The sequence below is a fragment of the Macaca fascicularis genome, chromosome 1 (assembly GCF_037993035.2).
Source record: "Macaca fascicularis isolate 582-1 chromosome 1, T2T-MFA8v1.1".
Classification (NCBI taxonomy): Eukaryota; Metazoa; Chordata; class Mammalia; order Primates; family Cercopithecidae; genus Macaca; species Macaca fascicularis.
Window position 1 is genome coordinate 26792089 of NC_088375.1, and position 12094 is coordinate 26804182.

Sequence of the window (12094 nt, forward strand, 5' to 3'; positions counted from 1 at the left end):
ACCACCATGGGAAATACCCACACTAAAATCAGGGCATTGTGTTTCTGAAATGGAAACCTCTCACAAAGCCTGTGCAGGCAGAGGAGCTCCGCTCGGGAGCTCAGACACATCCCTGAGGTGGCACTGTGTCTTCAGGGGTGCTGCCCTCTTGCAGAGAGACAGACCCGGAGGCCATGGCCATTTTGGTGAGAAATACCAGAAGCGGCTTCAGTTCCCACCTATTGCTCCATATTTATAATCACACGAACCTGCTTCTCTTGTTTGCTATTTTTAGAGCAACAAATTGTGCGATGCGAAATTAGTACCAGAGGAACAATGACTCAACAAAAAAAATAGCAAGGGAACTATGAAAAATGGCACAACTGCTTAACTTGAATAGTTGAAGTCTTTAGGAGACTTCAGTAGTTGAAGTAACACAGAAAAATCCTCAAACATACCTACATAAAACTGGGTTTCTCAAAAACTAACCCACATTTATGGAAATAGAAGTTTGTCTTGCAGAAACGTCAGCTCATTTTGTAAGGTGTATGTGATATTTAAATTTGTGATGCTTGTGAATAAGGGGAATGGGGCCTTAGGTCTGAGGAAAGGGGAGCATTCATTCAAATTGGAGGGTAGTTTGCATTTTTAAGGCTGCTATAAGGGCATGATCTTGGTGAGACATACTTAACCTGTCTTTGTATGTATTGTGTACCTTCTGTTCTAAGCCATTGTGTGTGTCTGCCTATCACTTTCTCCAAGATTCTCTCCAAATCATGCTTCTCTTAATTTCTCCAGATTGTGCCAACCTATTTCCCACTCCTGATCTTTCACATTATGTCACCACTATGCGACTGGGGTATGTGGTTTGTGTTCTTAGGCTCAACAGATACCTACCATATGCCAAGCACTCTTCTGACAGCTAGGGATAGATCCATCAGTGAGCAAAACAGACAAAACTCCATCTTTTTTCCTCTGCTGCTCACGTTCTACTGTTAAGCATTTGCATATTTCTCATACTTTTCAATACATTTATTATTTCTTTGTAATCAGTTTATTCTGACCCTTAGTAGATGACATATTTCATGGGTGTAGGGACAATGCCATCTATCTCCCTTGGGGTGTTCTTACATTCAAGAAATGGGTTTTCACATGAGTCCTGTCAAATACTTAGTTCCTTACACAGAATATAAAGAGATTGAGTTTTTCAAAGGTAGGCTGACTGCTGCTTGGAATGAAAAGCATTTAGTTACTGAAGACAGAAAAAGGATTCTCTTTTCAACCCTTCATATTCTCAGAAGGAAAACTGAAACACCGAGTTAGTTTGTCCTCAACTCTGGTTAATTTCCCTTGCAAATAAAGCCCCCTTGGGCAGAAGCTTTGCCATGAGATGTTACCTAGCTAGAATTTTTAAACTGGTTTTCATTGTATTTTATTACCTTCAATTAACAATAGTTTAAAACAACTAGTTTTCTATTTATAGCAGTAAAATAAATTTGTTCAAGTACAGCACTGAATGGATTTAAAGAAAAATAGTAAAATTTCAGGTGGTAAATATGATAAAAAGCATGGAAGTGAGAAATGGTTGACTAAAATTTAGGACTCTGCTTGAGAGTATAGCATTTTAGACCAGGCACAGTGGTTCATGGCTGTAATCCTAGCACTTTGAGAGTCTGAGGTTGGAGGATCACTTGAGCCCAGGAGTTCAAGATCAGCCTAGACAACATAAGGAGTCCCAGTCTCTACAAAACAAACAAACAAAACAACTAGCCGGGCATGGTGGTACACGCCTGTGATCTCAGCTCCTTGGAGGTCTGAGGTGGGAGGACAGCTCCAGTCCAGGAGGTTCAAGGCTTCGGTAAGCCTGGGCAACAGAGTGAGACCGTCTCGAGAAACAAAAACAAAACCAAAAAACCCAACCAAAAGCAGCATTACCCAGAACCTATCTACTTTAGAACCGTAGCATGCCCTGTCTGCTCCTGCTGCACCTAATACCAGAGGGAACTGCGCCAACTCCAAATTAAAAACATTATCAGTGATCAGAAACAAAAGTTCCATTATCAGAATCTTTCAAAGCTCAGTAATAGCTTAAACTCCTGGCTTCTTAAAGGATTAGTAACACTTTGATATCTATGTATATTTGGCTTCACAGAGGAGAACCAAATGACATTACCTTGAAAATCTAGGACTAAGGGACCTTGTGAATACAGAGGGAAACTATCCAAGGAACAGTCAAGAGCAGTTTTAATTGAGTGAGTAAAGTGATCTTGGTTTCTAATTCAACTGAGAAAACATGACTTTCTCCTTTTTTCTTTAAGAGGGGGCTAATGTTAACCAGACATGTTATCTGTAGTCCCCTGGGCTCTACACTGGGAAAGATGATCAAGAAATAGATAAGCCTGTTATTCTTCCAACTGATGGTTCCAGTTAGCACCCATGCCCTAGTCATGTGAAACAAAGAGGGGTGAAACAAGGCGGGTATCTTGGTTCCAGCTTTAATTCTCTATTTTCTCTGAGGGACTTTCAGCATCAGCTCTTTCTGAGGGGATTATCTTACTAAGGTGTTGACTCTTATTGACGACAGAATTCAGCTCTTTCATGTAGTCACAAAGGGATCCTAGACCCTAAGAGAATGCCCATATTGTAATAAAGCTGTAACACACTGCCTGTAGCTAGCTTTATCACAAAGCCTTTAAAAAACTTGGATTTCACAAAATCATAGGCGACCTATAGGGCTATCTTTTCCAAGGAGACACATATATTCCCCCTTAGTGTTGACCCTATACAGACCAGGTAGGAAGTGACACAGGTTAATTTAAAATTCAGCCAGCCACAGTGGTGCCTGATATAGTCATTACTTGGTCTGTCTTTTGGTTTAAGTGCTTCAAGGAGTGTGGAACAGTCCTGCAGGAATAGGAGATCCTTTCCTTTTGATAAGGAGCTGGGGTTCTGAAATAACCAGCAGGTAAAGATTAGGCCATGGGAGATTCTGATGAGTCTGCTTTGGAGCCTCTAGACAGCAAGAGAATAGTATAATAGTATAATACAACTCAGGTTATACTGCAGAAAATGAAACATAATAGATGGAGAAGTCCATGCCTACCATAAACCTTTGAAACCTTTGCCTAGAGCAGGCCTTTCTTTTCTTTCATTTGCAAATTTCTTCTGAGCCACCTACTATGTCACTGACTCTGACTATGAACTCATATCACTATGAACTCGTGGGGTGGGGTAGGGGTAGGGGGTCAGCGGGGAGTGTCCAAACACACTAGGTCCTCATGAAATTTTTACTTTTGTACTTCTAAACGTCTTACATGGTCTAAACTATTCTCATCGATACCACTTCCCCTCCTTCTTCTGCCATTCGTTTGACATACCCATATCCAATGGGTAATGATACTTGACTACCTATAAGATTAAATTGAAGGCTCGTTCTGTCTTTATCACTGTGAAATTTAAGAACAATAGCTTACATTTATTTACTAATTTATAGTGCATAGTCTAATTTCACACATAAATCTCATTTCCTTCCCAATAGCTTTGTGAAACTTGTTATTCTTTCATTAGTGTATCAGACACTTTAGAGGTGGAATGCAGGCATCTAATTTTCCAATGGTTTTTAATGTTGGTTGAGTATCAGAAATGCCTGTGGAGTTATATTTTGTTTTAAATAAGAGTACAGATGTGCTTGAACACTTAGAGAATCTATCGCACAGTTGTGGCATTCCAGCACCAAATTAAAATATGTGTGCCTGTGTTATTATACTAGATTTTCGGATAAAATATAGTCAGTTTGATTGAAGTGCAATTTTGTTAGTGTTCCAATAATATGATATTGAATTTTAAATATATCAGTGTATTTAGTAGATGACCAACTTTCAACTCACTTGGGCCCCTTACAGCCACTGCTGGCTTCATGGGCCTGCAGTCTGTGCAGGGGCCCACATGCCTAGAAGAGCCTTGTGCTTGGTTTAATGCTCTGCTGTTGCTGTCTTGAAATTCTTAATGAATTTTGAAAACGAGGCCCGACATTTTAATTCTGCACCAGTTCTGCTTAAAGCCAAGGGCCTCTACTGTGGGGTTGCTTTAGCATGGTTGTCCTAATGGCTGAATGAAAAATGTAGTTGAAAAGGCTGCTTTTAAAATAAGCAATGAACAGATTGATGGTTGAGAGTTGGGCAGGTTGGGGAAGGTGCAGGGTGAGGCAGATTATGGAAAGTGTGAGCTGGCAGACTCAGCAGGCATGGAACAGAGGCCCTGGGATGGTGCTCTGCAGCCTTGGGCAGGGGTGAAGAGGAGAGGGCTTATGCTGTGGGGATGGCAAGAGGCAGCTACCAGCGGGGGATGCACTTGTGAGCTTTGAATGAACCTTTGCTGGGCTCCCTCTCCCTCTTTGTCTTCCCTCTCCAAGGCACTACTTACTTTCAGCTCCCAAAACATGGAGCTCAGAAGTGGACAAGAGTGAGGAAAGACGTGGTAACTGAAAGAAGTCTAGGGTTCTCTGGGTGGAAGGACTCAGAGGAAACATTCAAACCTTGATAGAAAGGAGATGAAAAATCCATCCTTGCCTATTGTTGTAGCTACAGAGCCCCAAAAGCCCTTGGGCTGCAGATGTACCCCCCACAAATCTATTTATAGTCTATTTAAAAAATTAAGTTGAACTTAGTCATAACAGTATCTTCTTCAGATATGCTTATCTTCTCCATAGGTTTAGTTGACATATTTGAAATGTTTTAAGACTAAATGAGCCAGGTGCAGTGGCTCATGCCTGTAATCCCAGCACTTTGGGAGGCCTAGGTGGGTGGATTACCTGAGGTCAGGAGTTTGAGACCAGCCTGGCCAACATGGCAAAACCTCGTTTCTACTAAAAATACAAAAAATAGCTGGGCATGGTGCTGCATGCTTGTAATCCCAGCTACTATGGAGGCTGAGGCAGGAGAATTACTTGAACCCGGGGGATGGAGGTTTTAGTGAGCCGAGATTGCACCACTATACTCCAGCCTGGTGACAGAGTAGGACTCCTCAGAAATAAATAAATTAATTAATAAGACTAAATGAAAATGTCACATTAAAATGACTATACATTTTTCTAATTCTGGAAACCCAATGTCCTCAGAGTTCTCTTTTAAAAACCTCAAGGCCAGGTGCAGTGGCTCACACCTATAATCCCAGCATTTTGGGAGGCCAAGGCAGGAGGATCACTTGAGCCCAGGAGTTCGAAACTAACCTGGGCAACATAGAAAGACTCTGTCTCTACAAAAAAATTAACAACAAAAAAAATTAGCTGGGTGTGGTGGTGCATACCTGTAGTCCCAGCTGCTTGGGAGACTGAGGTGAGGGGATCACTTGAGCCTGGGAAGTCGAGGATGTAGTGAGCTAAGATCATGCCAGTGCACTCCAGCCTGGGTGACAGAGCAAAACCCAGTCTCTAAAATATATATAGATATGTATATATGAAATTAAAAACTAAAAAGATAAAAACTTCTTGATTCCTCTGACTGCTACCCATTAAGGAGAACAATTCCCTTTTAAAAGCTGGAAGTGGTGCTGACTTTTCTCTTTATGGAAAATATTTACCTTCTTTGCCAATATAACTAAAGGCTATAACTTTCCATAAATTCATCATAAAATTGTGTTTCATGACTTATCATTATCTAGCCTCTTTTGCCTTAAAGAAGGTTTTGGTTGTAACCGGTATCTCTCCAGTGTCTCAAAATATGAACAGATGTTTGTTGCTTCTGTTCCCTTCTCCTCCCTACCTGTAATGATTAATGATTAATTGCTTCTGTTCCCTTCTCCTCCCTACCACAATGATTAAAAAGGTATTCTCTGAGAGTTTTCTCATCTCAGTGTGAACTTAGTCACACAGTATCTTCTTCAGATATGCTTATGGGTCAATTTTTCCATATTTATATTTTAAATTTTACTCTTAAAAAATGAAGTTCTTGCTCCATACCAAATGCTTTAACAGATTACTGTGTGTAATCCTTACAACCACCTTTATGAAGCTGGTATTATTAGTCCCATTTTCAGTTCATGAGACTCAAGTTTTTTGAGCTAATAACTTGCCTAAAGACATAGAACTCTGTTAAGTGTCTCTGGTTCAGCCTGTGCTGGTTCAGAGCTCACACTAGGGATGCAGCCTGGCTGTTGGAATTTGACTTCTAGCCCTGCCGTCTCCTGGCCAGACAACCTTGAGCAAATTACTTAACATCTTTGTTCCTCAGGTTCCACATCTATAATGTAACAATACCTACTATGTAGGTTGGTTGTGAAGTTTAAATGAGGAGTTACATGGAAGACATTTAAAATAGTGTCCACCATAAATATTGCATAATAAATATCATTATTATTGTTTTCCAAATATTCTCCTAATGTTATGGCCCATCCTGCTGTATGTCACTGAACCCAAGTATTTCTGAATAACTCCATCAAGTGCTGAACAGCCAGAACTGTCAATTCCTGCTTATCAGATGATAGCATACATAATTATTCAAGTCATGAACAGCAGAGGCAGACTAAGAAAACTTTGAAGACTAAGATAGTAAACAGATGTGAGAACCAAATGCAATATGTGATCCCTGATTGGATCCTGAACCAGAAACAATTTTTTTTTCTTTTGCCACAGAAGACATTTGTGGGTAAAAAATGAAGGTCTGTACATTGGTAATAGTATTGTATTAATGTTAACTTCTTGATTCATAATCACTTTCTGTGGTGACTGCAGATAATATCAGTGTTTTTAGGAAATATACACTGAAGTATTGAGATAAAGGGGAATTATATCTATAATATACTGTTAAATATTAATTATAAATAATTAAATTCATATGTACAGAAGGACAGACGAAAGGATGATTAACATGGTAAAATATTAACATTTGGCAAATATAGGTAAAGGGCTTGTGGAAAGTATTTTTTTGAAACTTTTCTATAAGTCTGAACTTATTTCAAAATGGAATGATAAAAATATTAATCAGTAGAAAGAAAAGAAAGAGTACTAGATTTGGACTTGGAAGAATTGAGTTTGATTCTAGCCATTATTTCCTGGTGCTCTTAGACAAATTGTTTAGACTCACTGAGCCTGTTTCCTAATCAAAAACCTGAAGATAATAAAACCTACCTCGTTGGATTGAGTGGGCATATAAGTTTCTGGGTGGATTTATAAAGTTGTAGCACATTATACAAATCATCCTTTTTAAAAAAGGACATATGGCCCTATTTTCCCACTCTGAAACTACTAGCTCAGGATGGGCTCTGCTACAAATCAGCTACAGTAAAGCTTAAGGGATGGGTTTTCTCAGTTATGAACGCCAAGCAAGCAGAAGGGAAAAACTCAGGTGACCTTGACGCTTCCTCTTAGAAATTCATTTTTGTGACTCCTAGAGAAGAAAAGATTTTGATAGGGAACATTCTATCCTTAAAAAAAAAAAAAAGATTTTAGCCGGGCGCGGTGGCTCAAGCCTGTAATCCCAGCACTTTGGGAGGCCGAGGCGGGCGGATCACAAGGTCAGGAGATCGAGACCACAGTGAAACCCCGTCTCTACTAAAAATACAAAAAATTAGCCGGGCGCGGTGGCGGGCGCCTGTAGTCCCAGCTACTCAGCTACTCAGGAGGCTGAGGCAGGAGAATGGCGGGAACCCGGGAGGCGGAGCTTGCAGTGAGCCGAGATCGCGCCACTGCACTCCAGCCTGGGCAACAGCGTGAGACTCCGTCTCAAAAAAAAAAAAAAAAAAAAAAGATTTCAAATAAAAGAAATTGTAGATATAATGACCAGTTCTCAAGATTGGTGATTTTCAACTTGGTTGTACATCACAATCACCCTATGGATCTTTAAAAAACCAAAAAGTAGATGCTTACACCCCTACAGTGGAGAGTCTGATTAATTAGGTCTTGGATAGCCATAGGTCCTAGACGTCCACATTTTCAAAGAGCTCCACAGACACTTCTGATGTCCACTGGGGTTGAAAACCACTGCTCTGGTATTGTCTATAAGGACTAAATAAGATCCTTTATGCGTAGTGCTCAATAAACATTAACCCTAATCTCATCTTTTCCTTTCTCTGTGCCTCAGAGGAATGACAAACTGAAATTAGAAATGCAGATCTTGTTGACAAATGATTTACAATAAAGTTTCTGGATGACAAAAAAAAAAAAAAAAAAGAAAAGAAAACCACTGCCCTAGATAGTTAGTTAAAGTAGGTGCCTCAGATATCAGAGCCCAAATCAAGCCCATCTGATATCATTATATGTGATCTGGGGAAAGAATAAAATCCCCCACTTAATTTGACATTTACTAGTATCCACAGTACTTTGGAGGCACTTAACATGGATAATGTGCCAAGGAGATGGGTAGGCCTCAAAAGATGAAGTGGGGAATATGGGCAGAAAAGCAGAGTAAACTTCAACAGGATTATCTTGGGTATTGATAAGGAAATAAAGCAGGCTTACAAGATGAGTTTTGTAAACAATAAACAATGATTCAGAAAAGGGATCTTGGAGTATGTCCTGGTCGTTCCCTGAATACTTGGGCCAAGACTGCTGTCTGGGAGGCCATCAATGCTGAGATGCTGAATGTCCTCATAAAGGATGTTGTCAATTAAACCCAAGGAATTAGAGTACTCTTTACAAGAAAAACAAACCACAGAATATTTTATTTCTTGGGTGTTCCTATTGCTATACTTCATACACATTTCAGTTAGAAAAGCTCCAAGACAAAAATAATAGAGTTAGAAAATAGAAACAAAAATTATTTAGAAGATGGAATGCCTTTTTTTTTTTTTATAAGGACAGATGAGAAAAGTAAAAAAGACATGGATGCAGCTGGAAACCATCATTCTTAGCAAACTATCACAAGAACAGAAAACCAAACACTGCATGTTCTCACTCATAGGTGGGAACTGAACAATGAGATCACTTGGACTCGGGAAGGGGAACATCACACACCGGGGCCTATTATGGGGAGGGGGGAGGGGGGAGGGATTGCATTGGGAGTTATACCTGATGTAAATGACGAGTTGATGGGTGCTGACGAGTTGATGGGTGCAGCACACCAACATGGCACAAGTATACATATGTAACAAACCTGCACGTTATGCACATGTACCCTAGAACTCAAAGTATAATTAAAAAAAAAAAAAAAAGAAAAGCTGAGAGAATACATAATCAGAATTCATGAGATAATGAAGGGAATAGCTGGGATGGACTCTGTCACTTAAAATTGGAAAGAAATTGTGAGAGCAAATGCTGAGGTAATTTAAGACGTAAGAGAAAATTACTTCATATATTGCTTCATTTAATGTTTCCTCTGAAATGTCATTATTTCTACTCTGTAAGTGGATAAAATGAGTCTGAGAAAGGTAATTTTTCCTAAGTCACGAAGTTGGTAGGAGGAGAAGCTGGGGATTTGAACTCAGACCACCTGACTCCAGAGTCTGTGCCCAGAATCACTATACTCCTGGACCTCCCTTATACTTCAGATTTTCGAGAAGGCTAAGGAAAGCTCATACGGCATAGTAAGATTCAAGTTCAACTGTAAACTTTTGATTTACCTTTGAACTCAAGTTCAAATCAAGTAAAAGTCATTAAGAGCTCAGCTAACTTATGTTTCTATTCATCACTTCTGTATGCTCATAGACTTTGGACTGATTTTGAAATAGAAATGCTGGTCTTGCAATATTTTCAGCTAAGCCAGAATAAGATAAGATGTGTTGTTTTCCTAGGAATTAATTTCTCCATTTCTAGTTTTCAAGTTTTAGTAAAACGATGCTTGATGACTTGCAGCAATAAATTCTTAACTGGTAATCAAAAAAGAATAAACTGTACTTCTGTTCATAAATAGAGGAAGGAAAAAGAAGCACCTGCAATTTGATAATTATAATAATTAATTATACTGCTTACAAAGGATGTAGAGACAGTATGGCAAAGTAGAAAAGCCTAGGATTACTAGTTAGGAGAGTAATGCTGTGTACACTAAGCCATGCAATTTTAGGTGAGCCACTTTCCTTCTTTGGGCAACGCTTTCCTCAACGGTAAAACCAAGGTGTCAGATTAGAATTTCATTTCCTCAAAACCTAGAATCATGGAATGTTAGTGCAGGAAAGGGGTTTAGAGGAGGGCCGCTCAATCTTTGTCACCTCATGGTGCACCTAGAAAATGTTCATTCTCGCATGGCATCCTGGAGCCGGCACAGGAAGCAGTTAAGGATTGGAGCTGCTGCCTCCAGGTCTCGGAGGATCAATTATTCAGCTCATTTGTGGGGGAGTCCAAGCTTTGAGAATCACAAGTTCAGCCTCATAATTTTCCACACGGAGAAACTAATGCCTAGCAACATTTTATGAATTTATAACAACCCATAAATTAAAGTACACGGCATCAATGTATTTTCAGTTGTTACACTATTATTTAATGAATCTATCCCAACCTGACCCCCTTCAGTCCATTTTCCACATGGTAACCGGAGAGATCTCTTAAAAACTGTAAACCTGATTACGTCAATGCCCATTCCCCTCAAGGGTTGCCTCCCTGATGTTTTGAGGATAAAGATCCATATTCTTAAAATAGCCCACAAAGCCCTGCATGGCCCAATCTCTATTTCTCTAGTGTCATCTCAGGCTTTTTTTCTTTTCTTTTTTTTTTGCATTTTATATTTCTTCTTTCCTTTCCTAAAACACACCAACCAATTTCCTGCATAAGGGCTTTAGCAAGTGCTATTTTCTCGGCCTGGAGTCATTTACCTTCTTCCCCAGCTGACACTCGTTTCAGGACTCAGTTCAAACGCCATTTGCTAAAGAAAACCTTTCTTAATCCCCCATCTACACCAGGTTCCCGAATACAACTCATCCTATCTTTTACTACACAGCAATAATCAGAGTTTGTATGTGTCCATTTCTTTTTGTGATTATCTGATTCATGTCTGTCTTCCTTATTAGACTGTGAGCCCTGAATGGAATGTGTGTCTGAATAGGAGTTCTAGTTCATCACTGTCTCCTCAGTGCTTACCAGTTTCTGGTGTATAGGAAAAGTTCAGTGAAATGTTCAATGAATGAATTTGTGGTTTAGTTTTGGCTACAGAAGTCTTCCTGGCACTTCCATTCATTGCACTGACAGTTCTGTACATCACATTTCTTGTAACACAAAACATGGGTATGGTAATGCCTTACTTCACTCTAATTAGTGAACAGTATGGGCGTTTACTTAAGCTTTTCACTGCAAATATTCTTAACAATTTTTTTTTATTATGGACAACTTTGAGATCTAATAAGCTATGGACAACTTCCCCCCCATCCCTTTGCAAAATGAATATATCCACAACATTTTGCAAACAATTTCAGCGAGTCAGTCCATGGACTAACCCTATGAATAAATTTGAAACTCCTAAATTTGGCATAAAATAATCATATGACTTAAGCCTTAGCTACCTTTCCATGCTCATCTGTAATTATCTGATGTCTTTTTAAGCTCTGCTATATCAAATTCCATGTAGTTTTCCCTACATGGAATTAGGGATTGCTCCTGTGAACAGCTACTACACTCTAGCCTGGGCAACACAGTGAGACTCCATCTCAGGAAACAAAGACAAAAACAAAAAACCAAGGTAAAGAGCTAAGAGAATGGATACATAATATCCCTCAAATGAGAAGACAAACGGGAATACCAGTAAATACAACTGAATACTTGCAATGTGTAATTATCCACAAAGGCCATTACAAGAAAATATATTATACAACATACACACTATTTCTTCAGCCTGGAATACTATTCTATGTTTTGCTTTTTTAACCTATCCTCCAATACTTGGAGCTGACTTCATATCTAACAGGTGGCTCATCTGATTCTTGTGCTGAAACCCAATAAGGATCAACCTCCTAGCATTTACTTCCTGATAGGGGCTTTCATGAAACCCAGTAAGGATCAATCTCCTAGGTTTTACTTTCTGATGTCAAAATGACCTATTTTGATAACAATTTTTCCTGGAAAATGTTAAATTCTTTGAGAATGAGGAGTGTGTCTTACTTAGCCACAGTGCCTAGAACAGTGAATGGCATCTGAGAAGGACCAAAATTATCAATGGTAGAAGAAGCCAGGCACTGTGGCGTGCACCTGCCATCCCAA

At 39.4% G+C, this 12094-nt stretch overlaps 1 protein-coding gene across 8 annotated transcripts in view; it reads right to left on the minus strand.

Annotated features, from left to right (window-relative positions):
• NME7 (NME/NM23 family member 7) overlaps positions 1-12094 on the minus strand; it is a 207820-nt gene that overhangs the window by 769 nt on the left and 194957 nt on the right. The window lies entirely within an intron of this gene.